General features: G+C 35.4%; 1 pseudogene; it reads left to right on the top strand.

Moving 5' to 3' along the window:
• Positions 1–979: 979 nt before the first annotated feature.
• Positions 980–11,617, top strand: LOC142614905 (TMV resistance protein N-like; annotated as a pseudogene).
• The last annotated feature ends 835 nt before the right edge of the window (positions 11,618–12,452 follow it).

Below are 12,452 nucleotides of genomic sequence, written 5' to 3'. Positions count from 1 at the left end.
TAATAAACTTTTATATTTACTATAATATAAGTGAAATATTATATGTTTATAAACATGGTTCTAGAGATTTTGGTGTGTATGTGTGTCTATATATATATATATATATATATATATATATATATATATATATATATATAAAATAGTGGTAAACCCGAAACGGTACACCGGTATTGACCGGTATCCGAAATATATCGTACTGGTGGCCAAACCGGTACAGCCTCCGGTACGGTATTGACTTTCTTGGCAGGAATACAATATTTTTTTAAAAACCTAAGATATGATATATCGAAGATACAACAATTAATTAATTAATATTTACTGTTAAGTTTAAAATTAAGTAAAAATAACAATAAAATGCTTGAAAACATATCTAAAATTAATTTAAAGGCAATACTAAACAACAAACAGGCTAGTACAATAACATTATAAAATGTTGTCTCAAATACAAACCAAGAGTTCAAATAAACAAACAATCTAATGATGTATCCAATGTTTGAGGTTTATCACAGACCCACATACCCATTCTCAGGGGAAAAAATATATATATATATATATATGTGGGTCCGGTTAATGTGTGCCCTCAGGGAACACATTAAACTATCTATTTATGGTAAAATTTTCTCGAAAATTGAAACAGCTGTTAATATTTTTTCAATTTTTGAATTTTTTTTTCCAAAAATGAATAATTATTGTGTGCCCTTAAAGCACACATTAGCAAAATCCTATATATATATATATATACACACACACACACTCTGAGTCACAGGCCCAGACCACGACAATGAGCCACACGGCCACACCACAACAAAACATACATACCCATTCAGCAAAAATAAAAAATTACTCCTAAAATATTTATTTTATATACTCTAGTGGTCTGAGACCCACAATGAGCCCCGAGCCAACAAAACTTTTTTTTCTTTTTTTGAGAGACGAGCCAACATAACATTGAAAGCAAAACAGAGAGAACTCAGAGAAGGGAAGGCAAAAAGACCAAGAAAAAAAAAATTCCTCTCAAGCGATTCCGATCTAGAACAAAGGCAAGCGAGAGGCAATCTAATTCCTATTTTTTTCTCTAATTCAATTCACTCCTTTCTTAATCTTCCGTTTATAGATCCCATGATGGCTTTCCTGAACAATAAAGGAATTTTCACTCGCCGATGGAACTACGATGTCTTCTTGAGCTTTAGAGGTGAAGATACCCACGAAGGTTTTGCCAGTCATCTATATAAGACTTTGTGTGACAAAGGCTTTTACACTTTCATTGATGATAAACTTCAGAGGGGAGAAGAAATTTCGGAAGAACTTATCCAAGCCATCAAAAATTCATTGATTTTGGTTATTGTCTTCTCTGAAAACTCTGCAGACTCCAAATGGTGCTTGGATGAACTTGCTGAGATTGTTGATTATAGAGAAAATGACTAGGAGGTTCAAATTTGTCCAGTTTTTTACAATGTTGATCCATCAGAAATACGAAATCAAAAGGGAAACTTCGGAATAGCAATGGCTAATCATGAAATGAAGTTCAAGAATAACAAGGATAAGGTGAAGAGATGGAGGGATGCTCTAAGAAAAGCAGCTAATGCATCTGGATGGCATTACAAGAAAGGGTATGTATCTAATTGTTGATATCATAATTCATGAGTTTACTCTGCTAATATGGTTTGTCATAGCCACTGCATGCAAAAGTATTCTATTTTGATCATATCATCTAGTACAAAGTTAGTCAGTCTACAAAAGGTCCAATTACGAGTTTCTCTTGTGTATTTTTATACTTCTAATATGATGTTAATATCAATGATAGTTATCAAAGATATGAATTATATTCCATTTACTTTATTTTAAAATGTGCCAGCTGTGTGTTATTACTCACAACTAGATATCTTGAATTCATAGTTCATCTTCTAGTTTAACTAATTATATGTTTTCTTATGCTATGTGATTGTTAGTTGCTCTACATATAAATCTATATCTCACTTCATTCAAAACATTGTTGAAGAGATATCAAATGCTAAATTAAATTGGACGCAGTTATATGTTGTTGAATACTTAGTTGGAATAAATTCTCGTGCAGAGGCCATAGTGTCACTTTTAGATATTGGATCAGATGAATTTTGCATGGTAGGGATTCATGGCCTTCCCGGCGTAGGAAAGACTACAATCGCAAAAGCTGTTTATAATAAAATTGCTAAACATTTTGATGGAAGCAGCTTTTTAGTGAATGTTAGAGAAAATTTGGGGACAAATGCTGGCATAATCACACTACAAGAGCAACTTCTTGATGACATCTTAGTGGATGAAAATTGTAGAGTGGGCAACATATTTAGAGGAATCAGCTTAATAGAGAAGAGACTTTGCTGTAAAAAGGTTTTTTTAATTCTTGATGATGTTGATGATTCGACAAAAATAGAGAATTTGCTTGGAAAATGTAATTGGTTTGCTCCTAGAAGTAGAGTCATTTTAACATTAAGAGATAGATGCTTGTAAGCTGCCCTTAAAGATAAACTTTGTACAACTTACAAGGTCAAGGAATTCGAGGTCGAGCAATTAAACAAAGATGAAGCTCTTCAACTCTTCGAAGGCCATGCCTTTCGGGGAAACAAACCGCACGACGAAGATTATTCTAATCTTGCAACTAAATTCATAGATTTTGCCAAAGGAATTCCACTAGCTCTAGAAATAATAGCTCATGATTTGTGTGGAAAAGCTAAAGATGAATGGGAAAGTGCGTTAGATATGTATAACAAAATACCCAATAAAGACATTCAAAAAATACTTACAGTAAGTTATGATGGATTGCATGACACTGAGAAAGATATTTTTCTCGATATTGCATGCTTCTTCAAAGGATGGAAAATAGACTATGTTGTAAAGATATTAGATGCTTGTGGATTATGTCCTAGCTTTGGTATTCCGAGACTTGTTAATAAGTGTCTCATAACTGTTGACAGATTTGGTATATTGTCAATGCATGACTTAATACAACAAATGGGCAAGGAAGTTGTTTGATAACAAGCTCCAGACATTCTTAGAAAACGTAGCATGTTATGTTGTTATAAGGATTCACTTAAAGTACTAACTACAGATAAGGTATAAGTTCTTTTTCTTCAATTGTTTTGCTCTTTAATTATTTTTCTTTTTCACTAGCTACAAGTATTGTATTTTTTTTCTCTAATTTTTTTAACATTTTATAAAATATTAATTCATCAGTATTTTTTTTTTTTTTTTGCTTAAAATTTCAAAATCATTATACATTTTGAAAATTCCATCATATTCTATGGTTGACTTGATGCTTCTCCAATTAGGGATCAAAAAACATTCAAGGCATAATGTTGCATTCACCTCAACTAGTAGAGGTGCAACTACACACTGAAGCTTTCAGAAGGATGGAAAATCTCAAATTTCTAAAAGTTGAGAATGTACATATTTGTAAACCACTTGAATGTCTTCCTAACAATTTAATACTTCTTAAGTGGCCCTATTATCCTTTTCACTGGCCATTAGAACATTTTCCTAAACAACTTGTTGCTATTGAGATGCCACATAGTCACATCAGATTGCCAAAGCTAATCAAGCAGGTATGATTATGTGTATTTTTAAATTGGGGTTTTTTTTAAAATTTTATTTCAAATTTTGTTTTAGTTAACTTTTTATTTTTTCTCCCCTACAGGAGTGCCGCTTAGAAAATTTGAAAGACGTCAATTTTGAAGATTGCGAATTTATTAGGATTTTACCTAAATTATGGGTCCCAAATTTAGGGAATTTGAACCTCGCTTATTGTAAAAATTTAGTTAAATTACCTAAATTATGGGCCCCAAAATTAGAGGATTTGAACCTCTCTTATTGTGTAAATTTAGTTGAGATTGATGAATGCTTTGGATATCTCGAAAAGCTTAGAATATGGCATCTCACTGGTTGTGTAAAACTTCAATTTCTTCCAAGCCAAATCAAGTTGAAATCTCTTTATATTTTAGTCTTGATGTCTACTCAAGGCTTGAGAAGCTCCCTGATTTTCATCAAGAAATGGAATGTTTAAAGGTTTTATATTTATATGGGAGTGGTATTAGAGAGGTGCCTTCATCAATCAAGCATCTCACTAAGCTAGAAATTTTATACATTTGTAATTGCAAAAGCCTTCGGGATCTTCTAGATAGCATTTATAAATTGCAACAGCTTCGGGAATTGTGGACTTCTACTACCAAATTGAGACCGACGTGCAATTCTTTTGATAGCTCTTCTGAGGGCTATGAAGCCATAGTTGAATTAGATCTTTTGATGAAGGCTGAATACTTTCCCGCATTAGAACGTATGGATCTATTTGAAGCCAATATTGTTACTATTCCTAAAAGCATTAGTAGATTTCCCAAATTAAGATCCCTTTCTATTATGAATTGCAAGCTTCTTCATGAAATTCAAGGACTTTCCCAATTGATAAAAATCACTGGTGCAGAGAATTGCATGTTGTTGGATTCTCAATCAGCAAGCGGGCTATTGAATCAGGTCTCTCTCTTTCTTTAAGATATATATAAAGAAACAACTTTTCTTACTTTCTCTAAATACTTTACGAGATTTGCTAAATGAAAAATATCTTGAAAATTCTAATTGCATGTAGGTAATAGAAATTATTGGGATTTTACCAAATAGAGTATGTGGTAGTGCAAGAAGCACCAAGTACTTCCCATCTGAATTTGAAGATGGGGACATATCAATGGATCGGCAGTTCTCCAATCATTTCCCATCTGAAACTAAGGGCCTTGAATATGAAGATCGGGACGTTCATCGTATTATTTATTTTTGGGGAACTGAGATGCCAAAATGGTTTAATCATCAAAGTGTTGAAAAACCCATATTTTTTTGGGTTGGTCGCAAATTTCCAAAATTGGCTGTCGGTATTGTTCTTGGACGACTGTGGTTTGATGGCTGTGTTTACATTTCCATCAATAGTTATAAAAAACATAGATATGAGTTTATTAGACAGCGTGGAATAATGTGTGAACTATATATTTTTTCTCCACCTCAACGGTCTCTGCAGGAGCATTTGAATAAATCAAATCCAACTGACTAGAATCATGTTCAGGTTACATATACAAACCATTACAGTGACAATGCAAATTGTATTATAAGGTGGGGGGTCCATGTAGAATGCACCTGTCCTCCTCAAGAATCTGCTATACCTAACTTGCCCCTTCTAACTGGTGGACATGATGATGATGATGATGATGATGATGTTGTTGATTACATGCGTGAGTTGCCATTTTATGTATCTGATGATAAAGAAGAATATCAGTCTCCTCTAGTCCATGATGACACATCTATGTCGTGCGTGAGTTGGTTAGTAGGGCCCACCACCAAGCTTTTAAGCTATTTTGCTTTGGTTGCACTAGAGATTTTTCTTGAAAGGGTTACCGAACTGAGGCCCTTAGACCTTAACCATTAGTGGTGGGTTTTGTTTGTTTTACACTTCAATGGCCCAAGACTTTGTAAACTTCAGTCTCTATTCATCGTCATTTTTGTCTGTTTTCTTCTTGCATTTGATGACAAGGTATGTTGCCCTTTTTGGTAGCACTGTTTCATTTGCATCTTTTACTCAACGGGAATGGATATCATATCAACTTACAAGTATTTATTGTGTTTCTGTAAAAACAATTGGGAACTGAATAAGTTTCTGAACTTAAAAATTATTATTTTATTTCTGTTAATTGATCTTTTTTTGGTTAATGCAGTTGACTGGGATGGTTGCAATTGAAGGCCCCAGATTTCCTTCTGCCTTGGATGTGAGCACAGTCTTGTTTTCTTTGGTATGATTTCATTTTTTATATTTGATTTGTCAAATTAAGATGCATAATTTCTGTTTAGCTTACTATGTGGCCTTATTGTGGTGAGGAAAAATCTTGCAATTGTTTCCTAGTTCTATTAATTTGTTTGGACTTAATTGGTTTCTTAATTTAAAAAAATTATGTATACCAATCGCATAGAGACTTTTGTAGAAAATGTGTATCATTTTGAATTTTAGAAGCTACATCAAATTTGTTTGGTTGTGTACAAGATTGTTTGAGATAAATTGTAAATGATTTGCGTTACAACATCACACTTAAGTGGTCTATAATAATTTGATAGGTTCGTTGATCATTTAAGACATGCTAACCAAAAATTAAAATGGCTGTGCATTTTAATGTCTTTGGTTGGATCTCTGGAAGAATATTAGTTCGTATTTGATTGGTTGAAGAGGTAATTTTCAAATATATAATCTAAAAGCATAGGTCTTTAATATTTTTTGTTCTTTCTTTGTTAATTAGGAATATTTGATATAGTGAGGATTGCAGAGCCATGATTCATTATTGTTGGCATAGCAACTGTAGCAGCTGTTATAACTCTGTTCTTCCTTAAGTTTTTGCGTTTAAAATGATCTTTCTATCCTTTAGGATCTCTGTCCATATTTTATAGCCAATTCTCTAAGGGTCAAACTAAATTTTCAAGGTAGTTCCAAGTCACAATATTGCCATTAGAATATAAGACAAGCATTAACTGGAAAGCTCCAATTTCAAGTCGAGTCTTATGCAAGTAGAAAGGATAATTGGAAAATGAATATTAGCATTTAATAGGTCAAACCACTTCTGAATTCTGCAGAAGGTTATGAGCTATAAGCATCTCAAACTTCATGGCATATTGTGAACTGAGACAAGGGCAGTTTAGCAAATCTCTTGTGAAACTTAAAAAAAAAAAAAAAAATCCTATGATGGGCCCTGTACACTGAGGGAAACTTGAAGCTCCTTCTCTGCACATTGATGAAGTCACTTAGACCCAGACTCGACTTAACCTGCATTACAAATAGCTCTTAAGTGGAGCAATACAAGTTGAGACACTGTGTCTCCTTCAAGCTGGAGGAAATGACAAACCTTTCAAGTACTCAACGAAGTGTCTCTTGGCATGTTTTTCCTTAGGTAAATAATATCCATAGACATTTTAAGAACTTGCCTCAATTCAACTTTCTGCAGAAACAGCATATTTGATGAGAAAAAGATGTACACCTTCTGTAATCCAATGCAAAAGTTCCAATTTACCTATAGCTAGGTTTTTGTAATGAATTTTAGCTATGATTCAGGTTGGCACTATATGTCACTTAACTTCTCAAGCCACAAAATACATGGCCATAAACACTCTTCACAACTTAGAGAAACAAAGATTGATTATAAGAAAACTGATATTACCCATCCCAATACTCTAATTAAGTGGGGGAAAAAAAAAGATTGATTGTCTCAGCAATAAAAATTCTGTTCAAGATTCATAAGATGTGTGATGTTCTAACATAAATACTCCAATGCCAACCTCCCTCCCCAAATCCCATGCTAGAGAAATGGGAAGTTTCACAGTCATGCAGATAAACAATGTGGGTTCAAGATGCTCTTGATATTGTATTCAGATCATGTTTAATCATGATATATTAAAAATTGATTTAGTAGATGAAAAGTAATTGTTGAAAGCTTTTTATTTCTCTTATTGTTTTGTGTGTGTGTGGCGGGGGGGGGGGGTGTTGAGGAGCTGATGGACTAAAGTCTAAGAGTGAGATAGGTCATTTTTATTCAAAGTTTGTATTTAGTTCCTTATATCTTGTCAAGTAAATCATGATAGGGAAGGAGAGCGTGCTATGACTAAATAGTATGATATCTAGCTGTTAGCCATACCAAATAGTTGAATTATTATGATTTGTTTTAACTAATACGATACAAAATTGATTGAAACTCTTGGATGTGGTTACCTATTTATTCTGTATGTAAATTTTCATAAAGAGATATAGTGTTGCAATTATTTTCATATCATGTCATGTTTATCACACTTCTACATGTGCTAAGCTGTCTTCCTTAAACCATTCTATTCTCCGAAGTCTTTAGGGTAGTTCGTTCCTTGATTAGGTTGCTCTAGATGTAGTCAATACTGGAGGGGGGGTTTTACTGGTTTGGGACAAGAGAGTTCTTGAAAAAGTTGATAGTGTTGTTGGTCTGTTTTCTGTTAATGTTTTACTAAAGGGGGTTGTGGATGATTTTGTGTGGGCTGGTTCAGGTGTGTATGGGCCCAATGATGATTATCAGCGGGATGCTCTGTGGGAGGAGCTTACAAGGATGCATTCCAGGTGGAATACGACTTGGTGTGTTTTTGGGGACTTCAATATAATTCGTTATTCGAGTGAGAGACTTGGTTGTGAGACCTTTAGTCCGGCTATATTTGCCTTTTTAGACTTCATTGAGGCTAATTACCTTGTAGACTTACCTCTTGAAGGGGCTTCGTTTACTTGGTTTAGAGATTTGGGGACAAATTGTATGTCAAGAATTGATAGAACCTTAGCATCGGTGGATTGGGTAGATTACTTTGGAAACGTGTCTCAAGGGGTACTCCCTCGTGTAGTTTCAGATCATTGCCCTCTTTTAGTAGTGGCTAGTAGCGTTAGTAAAGGTCGGAGTGTCTTTAAGTTTGAGAATATGTGGTTGAAAGAAGGGGGTTTTGTAGAGAGGGTTCGTCTATGGTGGAATGGGTATTGCTTTTTGGGTTCCCCTAGCTTTATTTTGGCTTGTAAATTAAAAGCTCTTAAAGAAGACTTGAAAAGGTGGAATAAGGAGGAATTTGGGAATCTGGCCTTTAAGAAGAAATTTCTTTTATCTAAATTGTTGGGTTTGGATGCTAGGGACGACTTGTCAAGTCTTTCTTAGGAGGACCAATCTCGTCGTATTCAGATTAAAGGTGAGATTGCACATCTTGCTTCTTTGGAGGAGATTTCTTGGAGACAAAAGTCCCAGATGTTATTTGTGAAGGAGGGGGACAATAATACTCGCTTTTTTCATCGGGTTGCAAACTCCCATAGAAGAACTAATCATATTAGGGGTATAGAGGTGGATGGTGTCCTCTATGAGGATGAGGAAGAGGTACGGTCGAAGGTGGTCCATTTTTATCAGAGTTTGTACACTGAGTCAGATACTTCGCCCTTCTATGGATGGATTAGAGTTTTGCTAATATTGAGGAGGACAAGCGACATGAATTAGAGAGGGATTTTTCTAAGGAGGAAGTGATGAAAGTTCTTCAAGAGATGGAGGGGGATAAAGCTCCAGGTCTTGATGGTTTCACTATGGAATTTTTTCAAAAATGCTGGAGTGTAGTGGAAATAGATGTCATGGCCTTTTTTGATCATTTCCATAGGATCTCATAGTTTGAATGGTCTTTGAATGCTTCTTTCCTATCCCTGATTCCTAAGAAAAATAATGCTTTGAATATCAAAGATTTTAGGCCTATCAGCTTAGTGGGCAGTGTGTATAAGCTTTTGTCTAAGGTTTTGGCTAACAGATTGAGGCAGGTGCTAGAGAAACTAATCTCGGAGTCACAGAATGCTTTCGTTGGTGGCAGACAGATTTTGGATTAAGTGCTTATTGCTAATGAATGTTTAGATAGTACACTAAAGTGTCGTACTCTGAGGGTGGTGTGTAAGTTAGATATTGAGAAAGCGTATGATCATGTGAATTGGGACACTTTGTTTTATTTGTTAGAGAGGATGGGCTTTGGGGATAGATGGAGGAGATGGATAAAGACTTGTGTCTCTACCATTCGCTTCTCAGTTCTATTTAATGGATCTCCTGTTGGTTTCTTTGGTAGCTCTAGAGGTCTCAGACAAGGTGATCCTTTGTCTCCCCTCCTCTTTCTTCTGATCATGGAGGTTTTAAGTCGTATCCTGAAGAAAACTGAGGAAGGTGGTTTCATTCAGGGTTTTTAAGCAAGTCCTATTAACTCTATTGGTATCCGTGTTTCTCACCTTTTATTTGTTGATGATACCATTATTTTTTGTGAGGCCTCTAGAGAGCAGATTCTTACTATTAGGCTGATTTTAACTTGTTTTCAAGCTTTTACTGGTTTGAAGGTGAATGTGGGGAAAAGTGAAATTGTCCCTATTAGGGAGGTCTGTAACATTCAATCTTTGGCCAATATTCTTCAATGTAGGGTGGGCAGTTTGCCTATGACTTACTTGGGTATGCCATTGGGAACTTCATATAAAACAACATCTATTTGGAATCTGATCTTTGAGAGGATGGAAAAGAAGCTCTCAGGCTGGAAGCGGCTTTATTTGTCAAAGGGCAGTAGACTCACTTTGCTGAAAAGTACCCTTTCAAGCCTTCGAACTTATTACCTTCCCCTTTTTACTATCCCTAAAACTATGGTGACTAGATTGGAATGTATTCAGAGGAACTTCTTGTGGGGTTCATCAATTGAGTGTTTCAAATATCCTTTAATGGCTTGGGAAAAGGTTTGCTTACCGCATGAGTTTGGTGGTTTGGGAATTCGGAATTTGACATCTTTTAATCTAGCCCTATTAGGGAAATGGCTTTGGAGGTATGGCCATGAAACCACTCATCTGTGGCGAAGGGTCATTGCCATGAAATATGGGGAGGGAAAAGGGGGCTGGTGCACTAGACGTTGTTGGAGGGCTCATGATTGTGGGTTATGGTAGAGTATTAGTGAAGGGTGGGAAACTTTCGCAAAGCATGTCTCTTTTATGGTGGGGGATGGTTCTCGTATCCTTTTATAGCATGATAAGTGGACTGGAGATGTTCCTCTTAAATTTCTTTATCCTCAGCTTTTTCTATGCTCAACCAATAAGGAGGCCTTTATTTCGAATGTGTTAAGCCCTCCCATGGGTGATAATGGCAGATTGTGGTGTTTAAGATTTTATAGAGAATTCAATGATTGGGAGTTAGCGGCTTCCTACTCCCTTCTTCATTTCATCCAAATGCGAACTTCTAGGGGTGGAGGGTGTGACAAGTTTAGTTGGGATCTTAATGGAAGTGAGAAATTTGATACTCGATCTTTTTATCATAAGATTCGAAATGCAACTCCTTCCACTTTTCCATGGAAGGGCATTTGGAAAGTTAAAGTTCCTAAAAATGTGGCTTTTTCATATGGACAGCAGCTCATGGTCATATTCTAACCTTGGATAACCTTATACTTTGTGGTCATCCTTTGATGAATCGTTGTTGTATGTGCTATTGTAATGCAGAATCTGTCAATCACTTGTTACTTTTTTGTCTAATAGCTCATTCTTTGTGGATGTATATGCTTCGGTTGTTTAGGATCGATTGGGTCATGCCAGGTTCAGTTGTGGACTTATTATTTAGTTGGTATCATTGGCTTGGGAAGCATAGTTCTGATATTTGGAATTTAGTCCCAGGCTGTTTAATGTGGACTATTTGGTCTGAACGGAATCGGCGGTCTTTTGAGGATGAGGGGAAAACTATGGTTCAGTTATTAAAGTCTTGCCAACGGACCCTCTTTGATTGGTCTTGATGTTGGGGTTTCTCGAATTGTTCTACCCTTATGGATTTTCTTTCGTCTATTAAAATAGATTAGGAGCTGCTTATGTCTTTTTGTTTCCTTTTTCCTCTGTTCACTACTGTGAACTCTTTGTATTTTTCTTTCTTTTCTCTTATTAAAGATATTATCTTCTTACTTATCAAAAAAAAAAAAAAAGGCTAGTTTGAAGAACTTACTGTTTTTCCAATCAATATGATATGCAGAAATAAGTCTACTATGGGGAGAAGTGACGTCACGAAGTGGTTAAGAAATTTTCCTGATGACTAATGAGGTATGTTTACATTCTTCTTGGGACAACTAGTAATTTATCATGATCAATCATTGAGTAAATATTTGAATTTAAGTAGTAGTTTGAAAATGTTATGAGACTTATAATTTCTAGCTTTTAATATCTTATTATTATTGGATTCTAGCTAATATGAATAAATCTATAATTATCACTTCTTGTTTTGTTTTGATGCAGGTCATTGGGTTTGCAGTCATGATTCCTCAAACAAGGATCATAACCATCACCTGCCATGTTTCTTACATATTATACATGTCCTGCCCATCTTAACTACATTCAACGCACATTTGTTCTTGTTTTCTTTCTTTTTCTAAAACATTGAAAACTCTACTATGTTCAGAGGATTTGAACTAAGAATACAATACTCTCTTGAGAAAGACTACTGCCCATCTCTCCGTAATTGCAAGCAAAAAAGCATTTTGGTCTTTGATGATGCCGAAAATATCACCAGTGAGTTGCAAGCACCCCTCCGCCTAAAGCTATACCTGCAAAAAGAAAATAATGGACCTAAAGAGAGCACCGGTGTGGTGCCGGCCAAAAACCCTCCGAAGGTCAAGTTAGAATCTTGTGTCTTTTACCCTAGAGTGCCAGAGTAAAGAATATTATGCGTACCTTCATATCTAGGATTTCTGGGGTATTTATATTGAGTGGAATTACCTTTCTTTTAGGATACAACTTCCTTCTTAAGTTCCTTTCCATATAGGAGTCTTCCCAAACGTGTGTCGCAAGAAGTCCAAGTATGCACGTTTGCGTGGGGATAAAGCAAAAGCCTATTTGAAACATATCAAATGACATGTAACCCGGAATTTGCAATTAATTC

Source organism: Castanea sativa, chromosome 11 (genome assembly GCF_040712315.1).
Source record: "Castanea sativa cultivar Marrone di Chiusa Pesio chromosome 11, ASM4071231v1".
In the NCBI taxonomy this organism is placed as follows: Eukaryota; Viridiplantae; Streptophyta; class Magnoliopsida; order Fagales; family Fagaceae; genus Castanea; species Castanea sativa.
Note: the sequence above shows the minus strand (reverse complement) of the source record. Positions and strands in the feature narration are given on the sequence as shown.